This window comes from Lathyrus oleraceus, unplaced genomic scaffold (genome assembly GCF_024323335.1).
Source record: "Lathyrus oleraceus cultivar Zhongwan6 unplaced genomic scaffold, CAAS_Psat_ZW6_1.0 chrUn0005, whole genome shotgun sequence".
Classification (NCBI taxonomy): Eukaryota; Viridiplantae; Streptophyta; class Magnoliopsida; order Fabales; family Fabaceae; genus Lathyrus; species Lathyrus oleraceus.
In genome coordinates, this window is record NW_026112396.1 from 1 (window position 1) to 16,161 (window position 16,161).

Sequence of the window (16,161 nt, forward strand, 5' to 3'; positions counted from 1 at the left end):
AATTCTGGTTCTGACATGAAACATGTAGGTCGAAATACCCCATCACAAGGATTATCACTTTAAGCATACCCTTAAAACGAATCAACCCAGGCGCTCTTGTGTTTGCACCTCTTTTTTTGCGATTTTGTAAATACTTCTTTTTTATTTCTGTTAATCGGCGTAAAAGAGTCGGAAAAAAGTAGGAGAAGACAAGCATTTCAGCGTTAATTATGTTTGTTTTGCCGTTAATAAGTGAAAGAAATAAAATATATACAATCAAAGCGCATGAGATATCAGGTGCGATCATACCAGCACTAATGCACCGGATCCCATCAGAACTCCGCAGTTAAGCGTGCTTGGGCGAGAGTAGTACTAGATGTGGTGACCTCCTGGGAAGTCCTTGTGTTGCACCTCTTTTTTGCGATTTTTTAAATACTTCTTTTTATTTCTGTTAATCGGCGTAAAAGAGTCGGAAAAAAGTAGGAGAAGACAAGCATTTCAGCGTTAATTATGTTTGTTTTGCCGTTAATAAGTGAAAGAAATAAAATATATACAATCAAAGCGCATGAGATATCAGGTGCGATCATACCAGCACTAATGCACCGGATCCCATCAGAACTCCGCAGTTAAGCGTGCTTGGGCGAGAGTAGTACTAGGATGGGTGACCTCCTGGGAAGTCCTTGTGTTGCACCTCTTTTTGCGATTTTTAAATACTTCTTTTTATTTCTGTTAATCGGCGTAAAAGAGTCGGAAAAAGTAGGAGAAGACAAGCATTTCAGCGTTAATTATGTTTGTTTTGCCGTTAATAAGTGAAAGAAATAAAATATATACAATCAAAGCGCATGAGATATCAGGTGCGATCATACCAGCACTAATGCACCGGATCCCATCAGAACTCCGCAGTTAAGCGTGCTTGGGCGAGAGTAGTACTAGGATGGGTGACCTCCTGGGAAGTCCTTGTGTTGCACCTCTTTTTTTGCGATTTTTTTAAATCTTCTTTTATTTCTGTTAATCGGCGTAAAAGAGTCGGAAAAAGTAGGAGAAGACAAGCATTTCAGCGTTAATTATGTTTGTTTTGCCGTTAATAAGTGAAAGAAATAAAATATATACAATCAAAGCGCATGAGATATCAGGTGCGATCATACCAGCACTAATGCACCGGATCCCATCAGAACTCCGCAGTTAAGCGTGCTTGGGCGAGAGTAGTACTAGGATGGGTGACCTCCTGGGAAGTCCTTGTGTTGCACCTCTTTTTTTGCGATTTTTTAAATACTTCTTTTTATTTCTGTTAATCGGCGTAAAAGAGTCGGAAAAAGTAGGAGAAGACAAGCATTTCAGCGTTAATTATGTTTGTTTTGCCGTTAATAAGTGAAAGAAATAAAATATATACAATCAAAGCGCATGAGATATCAGGTGCGATCATACCAGCACTAATGCACCGGATCCCATCAGAACTCCGCAGTTAAGCGTGCTTGGGCGAGAGTAGTACTAGGATGGGTGACCTCCTGGGAAGTCCTTGTGTTGCACCTCTTTTTTTGCGATTTTTTAAATACTTCTTTTTATTTCTGTTAATCGGCGTAAAAGAGTCGGAAAAAGTAGGAGAAGACAAGCATTTCAGCGTTAATTATGTTTGTTTTGCCGTTAATAAGTGAAAGAAATAAAATATATACAATCAAAGCGCATGAGATATCAGGTGCGATCATACCAGCACTAATGCACCGGATCCCATCAGAACTCCGCAGTTAAGCGTGCTTGGGCGAGAGTAGTACTAGGATGGGTGACCTCCTGGGAAGTCCTTGTGTTGCACCTCTTTTTTGCGATTTTTTAAATACTTCTTTTTATTTCTGTTAATCGGCGTAAAAGAGTCGGAAAAAGTAGGAGAAGACAAGCATTTCAGCGTTAATTATGTTTGTTTTGCCGTTAATAAGTGAAAGAAATAAAATATATACAATCAAAGCGCATGAGATATCAGGTGCGATCATACCAGCACTAATGCACCGGATCCCATCAGAACTCCGCAGTTAAGCGTGCTTGGGCGAGAGTAGTACTAGGATGGGTGACCTCCTGGGAAGTCCTTGTGTTGCACCTCTTTTTTTGCGATTTTTTAAATACTTCTTTTTATTTCTGTTAATCGGCGTAAAAGAGTCGGAAAAAGTAGGAGAAGACAAGCATTTCAGCGTTAATTATGTTTGTTTTGCCGTTAATAAGTGAAAGAAATAAAATATATACAATCAAAGCGCATGAGATATCAGGTGCGATCATACCAGCACTAATGCACCGGATCCCATCAGAACTCCGCAGTTAAGCGTGCTTGGGCGAGAGTAGTACTAGGATGGGTGACCTCCTGGGAAGTCCTTGTGTTGCACCTCTTTTTTTGCGATTTTTTAAATACTTCTTTTTATTTCTGTTAATCGGCGTAAAAGAGTCGGAAAAAGTAGGAGAAGACAAGCATTTCAGCGTTAATTATGTTTGTTTTGCCGTTAATAAGTGAAAGAAATAAAATATATACAATCAAAGCGCATGAGATATCAGGTGCGATCATACCAGCACTAATGCACCGGATCCCATCAGAACTCCGCAGTTAAGCGTGCTTGGGCGAGAGTAGTACTAGGATGGGTGACCTCCTGGGAAGTCCTTGTGTTGCACCTCTTTTTTTGCGATTTTTTAAATACTTCTTTTTATTTCTGTTAATCGGCGTAAAAGAGTCGGAAAAAGTAGGAGAAGACAAGCATTTCAGCGTTAATTATGTTTGTTTTGCCGTTAATAAGTGAAAGAAATAAAATATATACAATCAAAGCGCATGAGATATCAGGTGCGATCATACCAGCACTAATGCACCGGATCCCATCAGAACTCCGCAGTTAAGCGTGCTTGGGCGAGAGTAGTACTAGGATGGGTGACCTCCTGGGAAGTCCTTGTGTTGCACCTCTTTTTTGCGATTTTTTAAATACTTCTTTTTATTTCTGTTAATCGGCGTAAAAGAGTCGGAAAAAGTAGGAGAAGACAAGCATTTCAGCGTTAATTATGTTTGTTTTGCCGTTAATAAGTGAAAGAAATAAAATATATACAATCAAAGCGCATGAGATATCAGGTGCGATCATACCAGCACTAATGCACCGGATCCCATCAGAACTCCGCAGTTAAGCGTGCTTGGGCGAGAGTAGTACTAGGATGGGTGACCTCCTGGGAAGTCCTTGTGTTGCACCTCTTTTTTGCGATTTTTTAAATACTTCTTTTTATTTCTGTTAATCGGCGTAAAAGAGTCGGAAAAAGTAGGAGAAGACAAGCATTTCAGCGTTAATTATGTTTGTTTTGCCGTTAATAAGTGAAAGAAATAAAATATATACAATCAAAGCGCATGAGATATCAGGTGCGATCATACCAGCACTAATGCACCGGATCCCATCAGAACTCCGCAGTTAAGCGTGCTTGGGCGAGAGTAGTACTAGGATGGGTGACCTCCTGGGAAGTCCTTGTGTTGCACCTCTTTTTTTGCGATTTTTTAAATACTTCTTTTTATTTCTGTTAATCGGCGTAAAAGAGTCGGAAAAAGTAGGAGAAGACAAGCATTTCAGCGTTAATTATGTTTGTTTTGCCGTTAATAAGTGAAAGAAATAAAATATATACAATCAAAGCGCATGAGATATCAGGTGCGATCATACCAGCACTAATGCACCGGATCCCATCAGAACTCCGCAGTTAAGCGTGCTTGGGCGAGAGTAGTACTAGGATGGGTGACCTCCTGGGAAGTCCTTGTGTTGCACCTCTTTTTTTGCGATTTTTTAAATACTTCTTTTTATTTCTGTTAATCGGCGTAAAAGAGTCGGAAAAAGTAGGAGAAGACAAGCATTTCAGCGTTAATTATGTTTGTTTTGCCGTTAATAAGTGAAAGAAATAAAATATATACAATCAAAGCGCATGAGATATCAGGTGCGATCATACCAGCACTAATGCACCGGATCCCATCAGAACTCCGCAGTTAAGCGTGCTTGGGCGAGAGTAGTACTAGGATGGGTGACCTCCTGGGAAGTCCTTGTGTTGCACCTCTTTTTTGCGATTTTTTAAATACTTCTTTTTATTTCTGTTAATCGGCGTAAAAGAGTCGGAAAAAGTAGGAGAAGACAAGCATTTCAGCGTTAATTATGTTTGTTTTGCCGTTAATAAGTGAAAGAAATAAAATATATACAATCAAAGCGCATGAGATATCAGGTGCGATCATACCAGCACTAATGCACCGGATCCCATCAGAACTCCGCAGTTAAGCGTGCTTGGGCGAGAGTAGTACTAGGATGGGTGACCTCCTGGGAAGTCCTTGTGTTGCACCTCTTTTTTTGCGATTTTTTAAATACTTCTTTTTATTTCTGTTAATCGGCGTAAAAGAGTCGGAAAAAGTAGGAGAAGACAAGCATTTCAGCGTTAATTATGTTTGTTTTGCCGTTAATAAGTGAAAGAAATAAAATATATACAATCAAAGCGCATGAGATATCAGGTGCGATCATACCAGCACTAATGCACCGGATCCCATCAGAACTCCGCAGTTAAGCGTGCTTGGGCGAGAGTAGTACTAGGATGGGTGACCTCCTGGGAAGTCCTTGTGTTGCACCTCTTTTTTTGCGATTTTTTAAATACTTCTTTTTATTTCTGTTAATCGGCGTAAAAGAGTCGGAAAAAGTAGGAGAAGACAAGCATTTCAGCGTTAATTATGTTTGTTTTGCCGTTAATAAGTGAAAGAAATAAAATATATACAATCAAAGCGCATGAGATATCAGGTGCGATCATACCAGCACTAATGCACCGGATCCCATCAGAACTCCGCAGTTAAGCGTGCTTGGGCGAGAGTAGTACTAGGATGGGTGACCTCCTGGGAAGTCCTTGTGTTGCACCTCTTTTTTTGCGATTTTTTAAATACTTCTTTTTATTTCTGTTAATCGGCGTAAAAGAGTCGGAAAAAGTAGGAGAAGACAAGCATTTCAGCGTTAATTATGTTTGTTTTGCCGTTAATAAGTGAAAGAAATAAAATATATACAATCAAAGCGCATGAGATATCAGGTGCGATCATACCAGCACTAATGCACCGGATCCCATCAGAACTCCGCAGTTAAGCGTGCTTGGGCGAGAGTAGTACTAGGATGGGTGACCTCCTGGGAAGTCCTTGTGTTGCACCTCTTTTTTTGCGATTTTTTAAATACTTCTTTTTATTTCTGTTAATCGGCGTAAAAGAGTCGGAAAAAGTAGGAGAAGACAAGCATTTCAGCGTTAATTATGTTTGTTTTGCCGTTAATAAGTGAAAGAAATAAAATATATACAATCAAAGCGCATGAGATATCAGGTGCGATCATACCAGCACTAATGCACCGGATCCCATCAGAACTCCGCAGTTAAGCGTGCTTGGGCGAGAGTAGTACTAGGATGGGTGACCTCCTGGGAAGTCCTTGTGTTGCACCTCTTTTTTTGCGATTTTTTAAATACTTCTTTTTATTTCTGTTAATCGGCGTAAAAGAGTCGGAAAAAGTAGGAGAAGACAAGCATTTCAGCGTTAATTATGTTTGTTTTGCCGTTAATAAGTGAAAGAAATAAAATATATACAATCAAAGCGCATGAGATATCAGGTGCGATCATACCAGCACTAATGCACCGGATCCCATCAGAACTCCGCAGTTAAGCGTGCTTGGGCGAGAGTAGTACTAGGATGGGTGACCTCCTGGGAAGTCCTTGTGTTGCACCTCTTTTTTTGCGATTTTTTAAATACTTCTTTTTATTTCTGTTAATCGGCGTAAAAGAGTCGGAAAAAGTAGGAGAAGACAAGCATTTCAGCGTTAATTATGTTTGTTTTGCCGTTAATAAGTGAAAGAAATAAAATATATACAATCAAAGCGCATGAGATATCAGGTGCGATCATACCAGCACTAATGCACCGGATCCCATCAGAACTCCGCAGTTAAGCGTGCTTGGGCGAGAGTAGTACTAGGATGGGTGACCTCCTGGGAAGTCCTTGTGTTGCACCTCTTTTTTTGCGATTTTTTAAATACTTCTTTTTATTTCTGTTAATCGGCGTAAAAGAGTCGGAAAAAGTAGGAGAAGACAAGCATTTCAGCGTTAATTATGTTTGTTTTGCCGTTAATAAGTGAAAGAAATAAAATATATACAATCAAAGCGCATGAGATATCAGGTGCGATCATACCAGCACTAATGCACCGGATCCCATCAGAACTCCGCAGTTAAGCGTGCTTGGGCGAGAGTAGTACTAGGATGGGTGACCTCCTGGGAAGTCCTTGTGTTGCACCTCTTTTTTTGCGATTTTTTAAATACTTCTTTTTATTTCTGTTAATCGGCGTAAAAGAGTCGGAAAAAGTAGGAGAAGACAAGCATTTCAGCGTTAATTATGTTTGTTTTGCCGTTAATAAGTGAAAGAAATAAAATATATACAATCAAAGCGCATGAGATATCAGGTGCGATCATACCAGCACTAATGCACCGGATCCCATCAGAACTCCGCAGTTAAGCGTGCTTGGGCGAGAGTAGTACTAGGATGGGTGACCTCCTGGGAAGTCCTTGTGTTGCACCTCTTTTTTTGCGATTTTTTAAATACTTCTTTTTATTTCTGTTAATCGGCGTAAAAGAGTCGGAAAAAGTAGGAGAAGACAAGCATTTCAGCGTTAATTATGTTTGTTTTGCCGTTAATAAGTGAAAGAAATAAAATATATACAATCAAAGCGCATGAGATATCAGGTGCGATCATACCAGCACTAATGCACCGGATCCCATCAGAACTCCGCAGTTAAGCGTGCTTGGGCGAGAGTAGTACTAGGATGGGTGACCTCCTGGGAAGTCCTTGTGTTGCACCTCTTTTTTTGCGATTTTTTAATACTTCTTTTTATTTCTGTTAATCGGCGTAAAAGAGTCGGAAAAAGTAGGAGAAGACAAGCATTTCAGCGTTAATTATGTTTGTTTTGCCGTTAATAAGTGAAAGAAATAAAATATATACAATCAAAGCGCATGAGATATCAGGTGCGATCATACCAGCACTAATGCACCGGATCCCATCAGAACTCCGCAGTTAAGCGTGCTTGGGCGAGAGTAGTACTAGGATGGGTGACCTCCTGGGAAGTCCTTGTGTTGCACCTCTTTTTTTGCGATTTTTTAAATACTTCTTTTTATTTCTGTTAATCGGCGTAAAAGAGTCGGAAAAAGTAGGAGAAGACAAGCATTTCAGCGTTAATTATGTTTGTTTTGCCGTTAATAAGTGAAAGAAATAAAATATATACAATCAAAGCGCATGAGATATCAGGTGCGATCATACCAGCACTAATGCACCGGATCCCATCAGAACTCCGCAGTTAAGCGTGCTTGGGCGAGAGTAGTACTAGGATGGGTGACCTCCTGGGAAGTCCTTGTGTTGCACCTCTTTTTTTGCGATTTTTTAAATACTTCTTTTTATTTCTGTTAATCGGCGTAAAAGAGTCGGAAAAAGTAGGAGAAGACAAGCATTTCAGCGTTAATTATGTTTGTTTTGCCGTTAATAAGTGAAAGAAATAAAATATATACAATCAAAGCGCATGAGATATCAGGTGCGATCATACCAGCACTAATGCACCGGATCCCATCAGAACTCCGCAGTTAAGCGTGCTTGGGCGAGAGTAGTACTAGGATGGGTGACCTCCTGGGAAGTCCTTGTGTTGCACCTCTTTTTTTGCGATTTTTTAAATACTTCTTTTTATTTCTGTTAATCGGCGTAAAAGAGTCGGAAAAAGTAGGAGAAGACAAGCATTTCAGCGTTAATTATGTTTGTTTTGCCGTTAATAAGTGAAAGAAATAAAATATATACAATCAAAGCGCATGAGATATCAGGTGCGATCATACCAGCACTAATGCACCGGATCCCATCAGAACTCCGCAGTTAAGCGTGCTTGGGCGAGAGTAGTACTAGGATGGGTGACCTCCTGGGAAGTCCTTGTGTTGCACCTCTTTTTTTGCGATTTTTTAAATACTTCTTTTTATTTCTGTTAATCGGCGTAAAAGAGTCGGAAAAAGTAGGAGAAGACAAGCATTTCAGCGTTAATTATGTTTGTTTTGCCGTTAATAAGTGAAAGAAATAAAATATATACAATCAAAGCGCATGAGATATCAGGTGCGATCATACCAGCACTAATGCACCGGATCCCATCAGAACTCCGCAGTTAAGCGTGCTTGGGCGAGAGTAGTACTAGGATGGGTGACCTCCTGGGAAGTCCTTGTGTTGCACCTCTTTTTTTGCGATTTTTTAAATACTTCTTTTTATTTCTGTTAATCGGCGTAAAAGAGTCGGAAAAAGTAGGAGAAGACAAGCATTTCAGCGTTAATTATGTTTGTTTTGCCGTTAATAAGTGAAAGAAATAAAATATATACAATCAAAGCGCATGAGATATCAGGTGCGATCATACCAGCACTAATGCACCGGATCCCATCAGAACTCCGCAGTTAAGCGTGCTTGGGCGAGAGTAGTACTAGGATGGGTGACCTCCTGGGAAGTCCTTGTGTTGCACCTCTTTTTTTGCGATTTTTTAAATACTTCTTTTTATTTCTGTTAATCGGCGTAAAAGAGTCGGAAAAAGTAGGAGAAGACAAGCATTTCAGCGTTAATTATGTTTGTTTTGCCGTTAATAAGTGAAAGAAATAAAATATATACAATCAAAGCGCATGAGATATCAGGTGCGATCATACCAGCACTAATGCACCGGATCCCATCAGAACTCCGCAGTTAAGCGTGCTTGGGCGAGAGTAGTACTAGGATGGGTGACCTCCTGGGAAGTCCTTGTGTTGCACCTCTTTTTTTGCGATTTTTTAAATACTTCTTTTTATTTCTGTTAATCGGCGTAAAAGAGTCGGAAAAAGTAGGAGAAGACAAGCATTTCAGCGTTAATTATGTTTGTTTTGCCGTTAATAAGTGAAAGAAATAAAATATATACAATCAAAGCGCATGAGATATCAGGTGCGATCATACCAGCACTAATGCACCGGATCCCATCAGAACTCCGCAGTTAAGCGTGCTTGGGCGAGAGTAGTACTAGGATGGGTGACCTCCTGGGAAGTCCTTGTGTTGCACCTCTTTTTTTGCGATTTTTTAAATACTTCTTTTTATTTCTGTTAATCGGCGTAAAAGAGTCGGAAAAAGTAGGAGAAGACAAGCATTTCAGCGTTAATTATGTTTGTTTTGCCGTTAATAAGTGAAAGAAATAAAATATATACAATCAAAGCGCATGAGATATCAGGTGCGATCATACCAGCACTAATGCACCGGATCCCATCAGAACTCCGCAGTTAAGCGTGCTTGGGCGAGAGTAGTACTAGGATGGGTGACCTCCTGGGAAGTCCTTGTGTTGCACCTCTTTTTTTGCGATTTTTTAAATACTTCTTTTTATTTCTGTTAATCGGCGTAAAAGAGTCGGAAAAAGTAGGAGAAGACAAGCATTTCAGCGTTAATTATGTTTGTTTTGCCGTTAATAAGTGAAAGAAATAAAATATATACAATCAAAGCGCATGAGATATCAGGTGCGATCATACCAGCACTAATGCACCGGATCCCATCAGAACTCCGCAGTTAAGCGTGCTTGGGCGAGAGTAGTACTAGGATGGGTGACCTCCTGGGAAGTCCTTGTGTTGCACCTCTTTTTTTGCGATTTTTTAAATACTTCTTTTTATTTCTGTTAATCGGCGTAAAAGAGTCGGAAAAAGTAGGAGAAGACAAGCATTTCAGCGTTAATTATGTTTGTTTTGCCGTTAATAAGTGAAAGAAATAAAATATATACAATCAAAGCGCATGAGATATCAGGTGCGATCATACCAGCACTAATGCACCGGATCCCATCAGAACTCCGCAGTTAAGCGTGCTTGGGCGAGAGTAGTACTAGGATGGGTGACCTCCTGGGAAGTCCTTGTGTTGCACCTCTTTTTTTGCGATTTTTTAAATACTTCTTTTTATTTCTGTTAATCGGCGTAAAAGAGTCGGAAAAAGTAGGAGAAGACAAGCATTTCAGCGTTAATTATGTTTGTTTTGCCGTTAATAAGTGAAAGAAATAAAATATATACAATCAAAGCGCATGAGATATCAGGTGCGATCATACCAGCACTAATGCACCGGATCCCATCAGAACTCCGCAGTTAAGCGTGCTTGGGCGAGAGTAGTACTAGGATGGGTGACCTCCTGGGAAGTCCTTGTGTTGCACCTCTTTTTTTGCGATTTTTTAAATACTTCTTTTTATTTCTGTTAATCGGCGTAAAAGAGTCGGAAAAAGTAGGAGAAGACAAGCATTTCAGCGTTAATTATGTTTGTTTTGCCGTTAATAAGTGAAAGAAATAAAATATATACAATCAAAGCGCATGAGATATCAGGTGCGATCATACCAGCACTAATGCACCGGATCCCATCAGAACTCCGCAGTTAAGCGTGCTTGGGCGAGAGTAGTACTAGGATGGGTGACCTCCTGGGAAGTCCTTGTGTTGCACCTCTTTTTTTGCGATTTTTTAAATACTTCTTTTTATTTCTGTTAATCGGCGTAAAAGAGTCGGAAAAAGTAGGAGAAGACAAGCATTTCAGCGTTAATTATGTTTGTTTTGCCGTTAATAAGTGAAAGAAATAAAATATATACAATCAAAGCGCATGAGATATCAGGTGCGATCATACCAGCACTAATGCACCGGATCCCATCAGAACTCCGCAGTTAAGCGTGCTTGGGCGAGAGTAGTACTAGGATGGGTGACCTCCTGGGAAGTCCTTGTGTTGCACCTCTTTTTTTGCGATTTTTTAAATACTTCTTTTTATTTCTGTTAATCGGCGTAAAAGAGTCGGAAAAAGTAGGAGAAGACAAGCATTTCAGCGTTAATTATGTTTGTTTTGCCGTTAATAAGTGAAAGAAATAAAATATATACAATCAAAGCGCATGAGATATCAGGTGCGATCATACCAGCACTAATGCACCGGATCCCATCAGAACTCCGCAGTTAAGCGTGCTTGGGCGAGAGTAGTACTAGGATGGGTGACCTCCTGGGAAGTCCTTGTGTTGCACCTCTTTTTTTGCGATTTTTTAAATACTTCTTTTTATTTCTGTTAATCGGCGTAAAAGAGTCGGAAAAAGTAGGAGAAGACAAGCATTTCAGCGTTAATTATGTTTGTTTTGCCGTTAATAAGTGAAAGAAATAAAATATATACAATCAAAGCGCATGAGATATCAGGTGCGATCATACCAGCACTAATGCACCGGATCCCATCAGAACTCCGCAGTTAAGCGTGCTTGGGCGAGAGTAGTACTAGGATGGGTGACCTCCTGGGAAGTCCTTGTGTTGCACCTCTTTTTTTGCGATTTTTTAAATACTTCTTTTTATTTCTGTTAATCGGCGTAAAAGAGTCGGAAAAAGTAGGAGAAGACAAGCATTTCAGCGTTAATTATGTTTGTTTTGCCGTTAATAAGTGAAAGAAATAAAATATATACAATCAAAGCGCATGAGATATCAGGTGCGATCATACCAGCACTAATGCACCGGATCCCATCAGAACTCCGCAGTTAAGCGTGCTTGGGCGAGAGTAGTACTAGGATGGGTGACCTCCTGGGAAGTCCTTGTGTTGCACCTCTTTTTTTGCGATTTTTTAAATACTTCTTTTTATTTCTGTTAATCGGCGTAAAAGAGTCGGAAAAAGTAGGAGAAGACAAGCATTTCAGCGTTAATTATGTTTGTTTTGCCGTTAATAAGTGAAAGAAATAAAATATATACAATCAAAGCGCATGAGATATCAGGTGCGATCATACCAGCACTAATGCACCGGATCCCATCAGAACTCCGCAGTTAAGCGTGCTTGGGCGAGAGTAGTACTAGGATGGGTGACCTCCTGGGAAGTCCTTGTGTTGCACCTCTTTTTTTGCGATTTTTTAAATACTTCTTTTTATTTCTGTTAATCGGCGTAAAAGAGTCGGAAAAAGTAGGAGAAGACAAGCATTTCAGCGTTAATTATGTTTGTTTTGCCGTTAATAAGTGAAAGAAATAAAATATATACAATCAAAGCGCATGAGATATCAGGTGCGATCATACCAGCACTAATGCACCGGATCCCATCAGAACTCCGCAGTTAAGCGTGCTTGGGCGAGAGTAGTACTAGGATGGGTGACCTCCTGGGAAGTCCTTGTGTTGCACCTCTTTTTTTGCGATTTTTTAAATACTTCTTTTTATTTCTGTTAATCGGCGTAAAAGAGTCGGAAAAAGTAGGAGAAGACAAGCATTTCAGCGTTAATTATGTTTGTTTTGCCGTTAATAAGTGAAAGAAATAAAATATATACAATCAAAGCGCATGAGATATCAGGTGCGATCATACCAGCACTAATGCACCGGATCCCATCAGAACTCCGCAGTTAAGCGTGCTTGGGCGAGAGTAGTACTAGGATGGGTGACCTCCTGGGAAGTCCTTGTGTTGCACCTCTTTTTTTGCGATTTTTTAAATACTTCTTTTTATTTCTGTTAATCGGCGTAAAAGAGTCGGAAAAAGTAGGAGAAGACAAGCATTTCAGCGTTAATTATGTTTGTTTTGCCGTTAATAAGTGAAAGAAATAAAATATATACAATCAAAGCGCATGAGATATCAGGTGCGATCATACCAGCACTAATGCACCGGATCCCATCAGAACTCCGCAGTTAAGCGTGCTTGGGCGAGAGTAGTACTAGGATGGGTGACCTCCTGGGAAGTCCTTGTGTTGCACCTCTTTTTTTGCGATTTTTTAAATACTTCTTTTTATTTCTGTTAATCGGCGTAAAAGAGTCGGAAAAAGTAGGAGAAGACAAGCATTTCAGCGTTAATTATGTTTGTTTTGCCGTTAATAAGTGAAAGAAATAAAATATATACAATCAAAGCGCATGAGATATCAGGTGCGATCATACCAGCACTAATGCACCGGATCCCATCAGAACTCCGCAGTTAAGCGTGCTTGGGCGAGAGTAGTACTAGGATGGGTGACCTCCTGGGAAGTCCTTGTGTTGCACCTCTTTTTTTGCGATTTTTTAAATACTTCTTTTTATTTCTGTTAATCGGCGTAAAAGAGTCGGAAAAAGTAGGAGAAGACAAGCATTTCAGCGTTAATTATGTTTGTTTTGCCGTTAATAAGTGAAAGAAATAAAATATATACAATCAAAGCGCATGAGATATCAGGTGCGATCATACCAGCACTAATGCACCGGATCCCATCAGAACTCCGCAGTTAAGCGTGCTTGGGCGAGAGTAGTACTAGGATGGGTGACCTCCTGGGAAGTCCTTGTGTTGCACCTCTTTTTTTGCGATTTTTTAAATACTTCTTTTTATTTCTGTTAATCGGCGTAAAAGAGTCGGAAAAAGTAGGAGAAGACAAGCATTTCAGCGTTAATTATGTTTGTTTTGCCGTTAATAAGTGAAAGAAATAAAATATATACAATCAAAGCGCATGAGATATCAGGTGCGATCATACCAGCACTAATGCACCGGATCCCATCAGAACTCCGCAGTTAAGCGTGCTTGGGCGAGAGTAGTACTAGGATGGGTGACCTCCTGGGAAGTCCTTGTGTTGCACCTCTTTTTTTGCGATTTTTTAAATACTTCTTTTTATTTCTGTTAATCGGCGTAAAAGAGTCGGAAAAAGTAGGAGAAGACAAGCATTTCAGCGTTAATTATGTTTGTTTTGCCGTTAATAAGTGAAAGAAATAAAATATATACAATCAAAGCGCATGAGATATCAGGTGCGATCATACCAGCACTAATGCACCGGATCCCATCAGAACTCCGCAGTTAAGCGTGCTTGGGCGAGAGTAGTACTAGGATGGGTGACCTCCTGGGAAGTCCTTGTGTTGCACCTCTTTTTTTGCGATTTTTTAAATACTTCTTTTTATTTCTGTTAATCGGCGTAAAAGAGTCGGAAAAAGTAGGAGAAGACAAGCATTTCAGCGTTAATTATGTTTGTTTTGCCGTTAATAAGTGAAAGAAATAAAATATATACAATCAAAGCGCATGAGATATCAGGTGCGATCATACCAGCACTAATGCACCGGATCCCATCAGAACTCCGCAGTTAAGCGTGCTTGGGCGAGAGTAGTACTAGGATGGGTGACCTCCTGGGAAGTCCTTGTGTTGCACCTCTTTTTTTGCGATTTTTTAAATACTTCTTTTTATTTCTGTTAATCGGCGTAAAAGAGTCGGAAAAAGTAGGAGAAGACAAGCATTTCAGCGTTAATTATGTTTGTTTTGCCGTTAATAAGTGAAAGAAATAAAATATATACAATCAAAGCGCATGAGATATCAGGTGCGATCATACCAGCACTAATGCACCGGATCCCATCAGAACTCCGCAGTTAAGCGTGCTTGGGCGAGAGTAGTACTAGGATGGGTGACCTCCTGGGAAGTCCTTGTGTTGCACCTCTTTTTTTGCGATTTTTTAAATACTTCTTTTTATTTCTGTTAATCGGCGTAAAAGAGTCGGAAAAAGTAGGAGAAGACAAGCATTTCAGCGTTAATTATGTTTGTTTTGCCGTTAATAAGTGAAAGAAATAAAATATATACAATCAAAGCGCATGAGATATCAGGTGCGATCATACCAGCACTAATGCACCGGATCCCATCAGAACTCCGCAGTTAAGCGTGCTTGGGCGAGAGTAGTACTAGGATGGGTGACCTCCTGGGAAGTCCTTGTGTTGCACCTCTTTTTTTGCGATTTTTTAAATACTTCTTTTTATTTCTGTTAATCGGCGTAAAAGAGTCGGAAAAAGTAGGAGAAGACAAGCATTTCAGCGTTAATTATGTTTGTTTTGCCGTTAATAAGTGAAAGAAATAAAATATATACAATCAAAGCGCATGAGATATCAGGTGCGATCATACCAGCACTAATGCACCGGATCCCATCAGAACTCCGCAGTTAAGCGTGCTTGGGCGAGAGTAGTACTAGGATGGGTGACCTCCTGGGAAGTCCTTGTGTTGCACCTCTTTTTTTGCGATTTTTTAAATACTTCTTTTTATTTCTGTTAATCGGCGTAAAAGAGTCGGAAAAAGTAGGAGAAGACAAGCATTTCAGCGTTAATTATGTTTGTTTTGCCGTTAATAAGTGAAAGAAATAAAATATATACAATCAAAGCGCATGAGATATCAGGTGCGATCATACCAGCACTAATGCACCGGATCCCATCAGAACTCCGCAGTTAAGCGTGCTTGGGCGAGAGTAGTACTAGGATGGGTGACCTCCTGGGAAGTCCTTGTGTTGCACCTCTTTTTTTGCGATTTTTTAAATACTTCTTTTTATTTCTGTTAATCGGCGTAAAAGAGTCGGAAAAAGTAGGAGAAGACAAGCATTTCAGCGTTAATTATGTTTGTTTTGCCGTTAATAAGTGAAAGAAATAAAATATATACAATCAAAGCGCATGAGATATCAGGTGCGATCATACCAGCACTAATGCACCGGATCCCATCAGAACTCCGCAGTTAAGCGTGCTTGGGCGAGAGTAGTACTAGGATGGGTGACCTCCTGGGAAGTCCTTGTGTTGCACCTCTTTTTTTGCGATTTTTTAAATACTTCTTTTTATTTCTGTTAATCGGCGTAAAAGAGTCGGAAAAAGTAGGAGAAGACAAGCATTTCAGCGTTAATTATGTTTGTTTTGCCGTTAATAAGTGAAAGAAATAAAATATATACAATCAAAGCGCATGAGATATCAGGTGCGATCATACCAGCACTAATGCACCGGATCCCATCAGAACTCCGCAGTTAAGCGTGCTTGGGCGAGAGTAGTACTAGGATGGGTGACCTCCTGGGAAGTCCTTGTGTTGCACCTCTTTTTTTGCGATTTTTTAAATACTTCTTTTTATTTCTGTTAATCGGCGTAAAAGAGTCGGAAAAAGTAGGAGAAGACAAGCATTTCAGCGTTAATTATGTTTGTTTTGCCGTTAATAAGTGAAAGAAATAAAATATATACAATCAAAGCGCATGAGATATCAGGTGCGATCATACCAGCACTAATGCACCGGATCCCATCAGAACTCCGCAGTTAAGCGTGCTTGGGCGAGAGTAGTACTAGGATGGGTGACCTCCTGGGAAGTCCTTGTGTTGCACCTCTTTTTTTGCGATTTTTTAAATACTTCTTTTTATTTCTGTTAATCGGCGTAAAAGAGTCGGAAAAAGTAGGAGAAGACAAGCATTTCAGCGTTAATTA

At 40.0% G+C, this 16,161-nt stretch overlaps 57 non-coding genes across 57 annotated transcripts; all 57 read left to right on the forward strand.

Annotated features, from left to right (window-relative positions):
- Positions 1–274: 274 nt before the first annotated feature.
- LOC127111428 (5S ribosomal RNA) lies at positions 275–393 on the forward strand. The gene has a single exon (XR_007798180.1). It is a non-coding gene; the product is annotated as a 5S ribosomal RNA (ribosomal RNA).
- A 161-nt stretch (positions 394–554) lies between these two features.
- LOC127110586 (5S ribosomal RNA) lies at positions 555–673 on the forward strand. Its single transcript, XR_007797375.1, has one exon. It is a non-coding gene; the product is annotated as a 5S ribosomal RNA (ribosomal RNA).
- Positions 674–831: 158 nt separating this feature from the next.
- LOC127111599 (5S ribosomal RNA) lies at positions 832–950 on the forward strand. Its single transcript, XR_007798213.1, has one exon. It is a non-coding gene; the product is annotated as a 5S ribosomal RNA (ribosomal RNA).
- A 160-nt stretch (positions 951–1,110) lies between these two features.
- LOC127111718 (5S ribosomal RNA) lies at positions 1,111–1,229 on the forward strand. Its single transcript, XR_007798324.1, has one exon. It is a non-coding gene; the product is annotated as a 5S ribosomal RNA (ribosomal RNA).
- A 161-nt stretch (positions 1,230–1,390) lies between these two features.
- Positions 1,391–1,509, forward strand: LOC127111835 (5S ribosomal RNA). The gene has a single exon (XR_007798435.1). It is a non-coding gene; the product is annotated as a 5S ribosomal RNA (ribosomal RNA).
- Positions 1,510–1,670: 161 nt separating this feature from the next.
- Positions 1,671–1,789, forward strand: LOC127111951 (5S ribosomal RNA). Its single transcript, XR_007798546.1, has one exon. It is a non-coding gene; the product is annotated as a 5S ribosomal RNA (ribosomal RNA).
- A 160-nt stretch (positions 1,790–1,949) lies between these two features.
- Positions 1,950–2,068, forward strand: LOC127110646 (5S ribosomal RNA). Its single transcript, XR_007797431.1, has one exon. It is a non-coding gene; the product is annotated as a 5S ribosomal RNA (ribosomal RNA).
- Positions 2,069–2,229: 161 nt separating this feature from the next.
- LOC127110760 (5S ribosomal RNA) lies at positions 2,230–2,348 on the forward strand. The gene has a single exon (XR_007797542.1). It is a non-coding gene; the product is annotated as a 5S ribosomal RNA (ribosomal RNA).
- A 161-nt stretch (positions 2,349–2,509) lies between these two features.
- On the forward strand, positions 2,510–2,628 carry LOC127110878 (5S ribosomal RNA). The gene has a single exon (XR_007797654.1). It is a non-coding gene; the product is annotated as a 5S ribosomal RNA (ribosomal RNA).
- Positions 2,629–2,789: 161 nt separating this feature from the next.
- On the forward strand, positions 2,790–2,908 carry LOC127110994 (5S ribosomal RNA). The gene has a single exon (XR_007797765.1). It is a non-coding gene; the product is annotated as a 5S ribosomal RNA (ribosomal RNA).
- Positions 2,909–3,068: 160 nt separating this feature from the next.
- LOC127111108 (5S ribosomal RNA) lies at positions 3,069–3,187 on the forward strand. Its single transcript, XR_007797876.1, has one exon. It is a non-coding gene; the product is annotated as a 5S ribosomal RNA (ribosomal RNA).
- Positions 3,188–3,347: 160 nt separating this feature from the next.
- Positions 3,348–3,466, forward strand: LOC127111226 (5S ribosomal RNA). The gene has a single exon (XR_007797987.1). It is a non-coding gene; the product is annotated as a 5S ribosomal RNA (ribosomal RNA).
- A 161-nt stretch (positions 3,467–3,627) lies between these two features.
- On the forward strand, positions 3,628–3,746 carry LOC127111344 (5S ribosomal RNA). The gene has a single exon (XR_007798098.1). It is a non-coding gene; the product is annotated as a 5S ribosomal RNA (ribosomal RNA).
- A 161-nt stretch (positions 3,747–3,907) lies between these two features.
- Positions 3,908–4,026, forward strand: LOC127111458 (5S ribosomal RNA). Its single transcript, XR_007798185.1, has one exon. It is a non-coding gene; the product is annotated as a 5S ribosomal RNA (ribosomal RNA).
- A 160-nt stretch (positions 4,027–4,186) lies between these two features.
- Positions 4,187–4,305, forward strand: LOC127111574 (5S ribosomal RNA). Its single transcript, XR_007798196.1, has one exon. It is a non-coding gene; the product is annotated as a 5S ribosomal RNA (ribosomal RNA).
- Positions 4,306–4,466: 161 nt separating this feature from the next.
- LOC127111593 (5S ribosomal RNA) lies at positions 4,467–4,585 on the forward strand. Its single transcript, XR_007798207.1, has one exon. It is a non-coding gene; the product is annotated as a 5S ribosomal RNA (ribosomal RNA).
- Positions 4,586–4,746: 161 nt separating this feature from the next.
- LOC127111605 (5S ribosomal RNA) lies at positions 4,747–4,865 on the forward strand. The gene has a single exon (XR_007798219.1). It is a non-coding gene; the product is annotated as a 5S ribosomal RNA (ribosomal RNA).
- A 161-nt stretch (positions 4,866–5,026) lies between these two features.
- On the forward strand, positions 5,027–5,145 carry LOC127111617 (5S ribosomal RNA). Its single transcript, XR_007798230.1, has one exon. It is a non-coding gene; the product is annotated as a 5S ribosomal RNA (ribosomal RNA).
- Positions 5,146–5,306: 161 nt separating this feature from the next.
- Positions 5,307–5,425, forward strand: LOC127111628 (5S ribosomal RNA). The gene has a single exon (XR_007798241.1). It is a non-coding gene; the product is annotated as a 5S ribosomal RNA (ribosomal RNA).
- Positions 5,426–5,586: 161 nt separating this feature from the next.
- On the forward strand, positions 5,587–5,705 carry LOC127111641 (5S ribosomal RNA). Its single transcript, XR_007798252.1, has one exon. It is a non-coding gene; the product is annotated as a 5S ribosomal RNA (ribosomal RNA).
- A 161-nt stretch (positions 5,706–5,866) lies between these two features.
- Positions 5,867–5,985, forward strand: LOC127111653 (5S ribosomal RNA). The gene has a single exon (XR_007798263.1). It is a non-coding gene; the product is annotated as a 5S ribosomal RNA (ribosomal RNA).
- Positions 5,986–6,146: 161 nt separating this feature from the next.
- Positions 6,147–6,265, forward strand: LOC127111665 (5S ribosomal RNA). The gene has a single exon (XR_007798274.1). It is a non-coding gene; the product is annotated as a 5S ribosomal RNA (ribosomal RNA).
- Positions 6,266–6,426: 161 nt separating this feature from the next.
- On the forward strand, positions 6,427–6,545 carry LOC127111676 (5S ribosomal RNA). Its single transcript, XR_007798285.1, has one exon. It is a non-coding gene; the product is annotated as a 5S ribosomal RNA (ribosomal RNA).
- A 161-nt stretch (positions 6,546–6,706) lies between these two features.
- Positions 6,707–6,825, forward strand: LOC127111688 (5S ribosomal RNA). The gene has a single exon (XR_007798296.1). It is a non-coding gene; the product is annotated as a 5S ribosomal RNA (ribosomal RNA).
- Positions 6,826–6,985: 160 nt separating this feature from the next.
- Positions 6,986–7,104, forward strand: LOC127111700 (5S ribosomal RNA). Its single transcript, XR_007798307.1, has one exon. It is a non-coding gene; the product is annotated as a 5S ribosomal RNA (ribosomal RNA).
- Positions 7,105–7,265: 161 nt separating this feature from the next.
- On the forward strand, positions 7,266–7,384 carry LOC127111712 (5S ribosomal RNA). The gene has a single exon (XR_007798318.1). It is a non-coding gene; the product is annotated as a 5S ribosomal RNA (ribosomal RNA).
- Positions 7,385–7,545: 161 nt separating this feature from the next.
- Positions 7,546–7,664, forward strand: LOC127111724 (5S ribosomal RNA). The gene has a single exon (XR_007798330.1). It is a non-coding gene; the product is annotated as a 5S ribosomal RNA (ribosomal RNA).
- Positions 7,665–7,825: 161 nt separating this feature from the next.
- LOC127111736 (5S ribosomal RNA) lies at positions 7,826–7,944 on the forward strand. The gene has a single exon (XR_007798341.1). It is a non-coding gene; the product is annotated as a 5S ribosomal RNA (ribosomal RNA).
- A 161-nt stretch (positions 7,945–8,105) lies between these two features.
- LOC127111748 (5S ribosomal RNA) lies at positions 8,106–8,224 on the forward strand. The gene has a single exon (XR_007798352.1). It is a non-coding gene; the product is annotated as a 5S ribosomal RNA (ribosomal RNA).
- A 161-nt stretch (positions 8,225–8,385) lies between these two features.
- On the forward strand, positions 8,386–8,504 carry LOC127111759 (5S ribosomal RNA). The gene has a single exon (XR_007798363.1). It is a non-coding gene; the product is annotated as a 5S ribosomal RNA (ribosomal RNA).
- A 161-nt stretch (positions 8,505–8,665) lies between these two features.
- On the forward strand, positions 8,666–8,784 carry LOC127111770 (5S ribosomal RNA). The gene has a single exon (XR_007798374.1). It is a non-coding gene; the product is annotated as a 5S ribosomal RNA (ribosomal RNA).
- A 161-nt stretch (positions 8,785–8,945) lies between these two features.
- Positions 8,946–9,064, forward strand: LOC127111782 (5S ribosomal RNA). Its single transcript, XR_007798385.1, has one exon. It is a non-coding gene; the product is annotated as a 5S ribosomal RNA (ribosomal RNA).
- A 161-nt stretch (positions 9,065–9,225) lies between these two features.
- Positions 9,226–9,344, forward strand: LOC127111794 (5S ribosomal RNA). The gene has a single exon (XR_007798396.1). It is a non-coding gene; the product is annotated as a 5S ribosomal RNA (ribosomal RNA).
- A 161-nt stretch (positions 9,345–9,505) lies between these two features.
- Positions 9,506–9,624, forward strand: LOC127111806 (5S ribosomal RNA). The gene has a single exon (XR_007798407.1). It is a non-coding gene; the product is annotated as a 5S ribosomal RNA (ribosomal RNA).
- Positions 9,625–9,785: 161 nt separating this feature from the next.
- Positions 9,786–9,904, forward strand: LOC127111817 (5S ribosomal RNA). Its single transcript, XR_007798418.1, has one exon. It is a non-coding gene; the product is annotated as a 5S ribosomal RNA (ribosomal RNA).
- Positions 9,905–10,065: 161 nt separating this feature from the next.
- On the forward strand, positions 10,066–10,184 carry LOC127111829 (5S ribosomal RNA). The gene has a single exon (XR_007798429.1). It is a non-coding gene; the product is annotated as a 5S ribosomal RNA (ribosomal RNA).
- A 161-nt stretch (positions 10,185–10,345) lies between these two features.
- LOC127111841 (5S ribosomal RNA) lies at positions 10,346–10,464 on the forward strand. The gene has a single exon (XR_007798441.1). It is a non-coding gene; the product is annotated as a 5S ribosomal RNA (ribosomal RNA).
- A 161-nt stretch (positions 10,465–10,625) lies between these two features.
- On the forward strand, positions 10,626–10,744 carry LOC127111852 (5S ribosomal RNA). The gene has a single exon (XR_007798452.1). It is a non-coding gene; the product is annotated as a 5S ribosomal RNA (ribosomal RNA).
- A 161-nt stretch (positions 10,745–10,905) lies between these two features.
- On the forward strand, positions 10,906–11,024 carry LOC127111863 (5S ribosomal RNA). Its single transcript, XR_007798463.1, has one exon. It is a non-coding gene; the product is annotated as a 5S ribosomal RNA (ribosomal RNA).
- Positions 11,025–11,185: 161 nt separating this feature from the next.
- LOC127111875 (5S ribosomal RNA) lies at positions 11,186–11,304 on the forward strand. The gene has a single exon (XR_007798474.1). It is a non-coding gene; the product is annotated as a 5S ribosomal RNA (ribosomal RNA).
- Positions 11,305–11,465: 161 nt separating this feature from the next.
- LOC127111887 (5S ribosomal RNA) lies at positions 11,466–11,584 on the forward strand. Its single transcript, XR_007798485.1, has one exon. It is a non-coding gene; the product is annotated as a 5S ribosomal RNA (ribosomal RNA).
- Positions 11,585–11,745: 161 nt separating this feature from the next.
- Positions 11,746–11,864, forward strand: LOC127111898 (5S ribosomal RNA). Its single transcript, XR_007798496.1, has one exon. It is a non-coding gene; the product is annotated as a 5S ribosomal RNA (ribosomal RNA).
- A 161-nt stretch (positions 11,865–12,025) lies between these two features.
- On the forward strand, positions 12,026–12,144 carry LOC127111910 (5S ribosomal RNA). The gene has a single exon (XR_007798507.1). It is a non-coding gene; the product is annotated as a 5S ribosomal RNA (ribosomal RNA).
- A 161-nt stretch (positions 12,145–12,305) lies between these two features.
- LOC127111921 (5S ribosomal RNA) lies at positions 12,306–12,424 on the forward strand. The gene has a single exon (XR_007798518.1). It is a non-coding gene; the product is annotated as a 5S ribosomal RNA (ribosomal RNA).
- A 161-nt stretch (positions 12,425–12,585) lies between these two features.
- On the forward strand, positions 12,586–12,704 carry LOC127111933 (5S ribosomal RNA). Its single transcript, XR_007798529.1, has one exon. It is a non-coding gene; the product is annotated as a 5S ribosomal RNA (ribosomal RNA).
- Positions 12,705–12,865: 161 nt separating this feature from the next.
- LOC127111944 (5S ribosomal RNA) lies at positions 12,866–12,984 on the forward strand. The gene has a single exon (XR_007798540.1). It is a non-coding gene; the product is annotated as a 5S ribosomal RNA (ribosomal RNA).
- Positions 12,985–13,145: 161 nt separating this feature from the next.
- LOC127111958 (5S ribosomal RNA) lies at positions 13,146–13,264 on the forward strand. The gene has a single exon (XR_007798552.1). It is a non-coding gene; the product is annotated as a 5S ribosomal RNA (ribosomal RNA).
- Positions 13,265–13,425: 161 nt separating this feature from the next.
- Positions 13,426–13,544, forward strand: LOC127111969 (5S ribosomal RNA). Its single transcript, XR_007798563.1, has one exon. It is a non-coding gene; the product is annotated as a 5S ribosomal RNA (ribosomal RNA).
- A 161-nt stretch (positions 13,545–13,705) lies between these two features.
- Positions 13,706–13,824, forward strand: LOC127111981 (5S ribosomal RNA). The gene has a single exon (XR_007798574.1). It is a non-coding gene; the product is annotated as a 5S ribosomal RNA (ribosomal RNA).
- A 161-nt stretch (positions 13,825–13,985) lies between these two features.
- Positions 13,986–14,104, forward strand: LOC127111992 (5S ribosomal RNA). Its single transcript, XR_007798585.1, has one exon. It is a non-coding gene; the product is annotated as a 5S ribosomal RNA (ribosomal RNA).
- Positions 14,105–14,265: 161 nt separating this feature from the next.
- Positions 14,266–14,384, forward strand: LOC127112003 (5S ribosomal RNA). Its single transcript, XR_007798596.1, has one exon. It is a non-coding gene; the product is annotated as a 5S ribosomal RNA (ribosomal RNA).
- Positions 14,385–14,545: 161 nt separating this feature from the next.
- On the forward strand, positions 14,546–14,664 carry LOC127110593 (5S ribosomal RNA). Its single transcript, XR_007797381.1, has one exon. It is a non-coding gene; the product is annotated as a 5S ribosomal RNA (ribosomal RNA).
- Positions 14,665–14,825: 161 nt separating this feature from the next.
- Positions 14,826–14,944, forward strand: LOC127110605 (5S ribosomal RNA). The gene has a single exon (XR_007797392.1). It is a non-coding gene; the product is annotated as a 5S ribosomal RNA (ribosomal RNA).
- A 161-nt stretch (positions 14,945–15,105) lies between these two features.
- LOC127110617 (5S ribosomal RNA) lies at positions 15,106–15,224 on the forward strand. The gene has a single exon (XR_007797403.1). It is a non-coding gene; the product is annotated as a 5S ribosomal RNA (ribosomal RNA).
- Positions 15,225–15,385: 161 nt separating this feature from the next.
- On the forward strand, positions 15,386–15,504 carry LOC127110629 (5S ribosomal RNA). Its single transcript, XR_007797414.1, has one exon. It is a non-coding gene; the product is annotated as a 5S ribosomal RNA (ribosomal RNA).
- A 161-nt stretch (positions 15,505–15,665) lies between these two features.
- Positions 15,666–15,784, forward strand: LOC127110640 (5S ribosomal RNA). Its single transcript, XR_007797425.1, has one exon. It is a non-coding gene; the product is annotated as a 5S ribosomal RNA (ribosomal RNA).
- A 161-nt stretch (positions 15,785–15,945) lies between these two features.
- On the forward strand, positions 15,946–16,064 carry LOC127110652 (5S ribosomal RNA). Its single transcript, XR_007797437.1, has one exon. It is a non-coding gene; the product is annotated as a 5S ribosomal RNA (ribosomal RNA).
- The last annotated feature ends 97 nt before the right edge of the window (positions 16,065–16,161 follow it).